The sequence below is a fragment of the Plasmopara halstedii genome (assembly GCF_900000015.1).
Source record: "Plasmopara halstedii genome assembly, contig: Scaffold_2061, whole genome shotgun sequence".
In the NCBI taxonomy this organism is placed as follows: domain Eukaryota; phylum Oomycota; class Peronosporomycetes; order Peronosporales; family Peronosporaceae; genus Plasmopara; species Plasmopara halstedii.
Genome location: NW_020188969.1, coordinates 1,585,600 through 1,587,449, shown reverse-complemented (window position 1 = coordinate 1,587,449; position 1,850 = coordinate 1,585,600).

Here is a 1,850-nt window from a genome sequence, read left to right as displayed (position 1 = left end):
CACAATGTGCAGACAGTACTCTCATTGTATCTTATAATTTTGACTCTCTTGCTATAGTTCTGATCATTAAATTCTTGAAAATTTCACCAACCCAAGTTGTGACTGTACCACAGTCTACTGCGAGTTTTGAGAGACGATGATAAAGATCTGAAATTGATTGGCCTATCTTGTGAGCTTACGACTTTTCTTGAACGTATCTTAGCTGGCTCATATCTGATATTTTTCGAATTTTTGACCTCCTTTGAAAGATGTTTCTACACTTCTACTTTTAAATATTCAAGTTGCACATCATCTAATAGTCGCGGCATTGGCTTTTTGTAAACATGTCTGTTCTTAAGATATTGAATACATATTCTTCTAGAAAGGTCGAGAGGCAGTAGAAATTTTTTAGCAAGACATAAAAATAAAGATGCATCATTTATGCTTGGCACTGATCCTGACGATCTTATAACAAGTCTATCCTATTATATACTGTACCGATCCTGTGGTGCAGTGGTTCGCCTCTCATTTCAGGACCGGGAGGTCCCGGGTTCGATCCCCGGGGCCGGGTAGAGTCGGGTTAGAGTGTAATGAAAAACCCTACAGCACGTGCTTGACATGGCTTACACGGCCCCTAAAAAGGGGGTATCGTACTCCATAATCTCCCTATTATATACTGTACATCTCACCATGATGAGTCACATATCTTATGTCCAACTATGACCGTCAACATCCGAATCACGATAGATGTTATACAAAGTCTATGCTTCCAGGTCAGAGATGCAGATAGTCGCATGAGGAAGACACATTGAAGATAAAGCAGTGTACGAACGATCTACGGGCCCAACACTATGTTATGACTCTTGTCTCTCTCTAACCACGATGTCTCATTGTTGGATGCCAAGCACCTTTTCTAATACTGGTGTGTATTTTAGCTCTTGAAATGTATTATATTTCTGACTGATCAAAAGATGACTTACCCTCGATGTAGCCCTCCAATATCGAGCCTCGTCGATTATGGAAATGATGAGGGCGAACTTTTATTAAAGAAATTTGACATACAAGTGATGGACGCCCGTTGACAGGCGCTTCTTTCGGACACACATTCAAAATCGATCGAATATTGTGGTGAAGTTCAATATTTAATGACAAAATCAAGCGAGAGCCCGCAGATAATGAGCAGGTGGCTGCTAGAATGTTTGAACGCCTCATAAAAGAGGCACACCGAAGTGAGCAGTTTCATAAGAAAAAAAATATAATTCTTAGTATCTAATTTAAAAAAAAGAAATTCACTGTCAAATTACGTTATATTCATTTTTGTTTGAGATTGTGTCTGGTGTTACTGATTGGAAAGTTGTGGTAAATTTTCAATTTTGATAGAGATTAACAATTACACTAATTCTTGGAGTCGAAGACTCTAGAAGTTAGTGCTTACTGTTTTGCCTATTCAAGACATGAGATATTATTACACTTCATCTTCAGTAACGAAATGCATAAATTTGCGGTATGCATCGCTGGCCTCGAGCGCAGTTGCGAAACTTGCGTCTCAGAAACGCAAGAACATGTGCATTTAGGTTTTGGGTTGTGAAGAAAGGCTGCCTTATTGCTCACTGGCCCAGCTGCGTTGCAACCTGGCTAATCTGGCTTGTCATTTATTCTGATCTTATGTTTGGTTTGTAGTTCATTGAATCTACATTGATCGATTCAGACACTTCATACGGCCAGAAGTTACTGACTTTTACATCTTTGCGCAGAGAGAACCAATCATCAATACTTGAAGCGAAGACTGATTTTTATTTTGACGCACGTATCCGAAATCAGTCAGTCGTTTACCGTCAACATTTGTTTCAAACCTTGAAGAAACCTTTGGG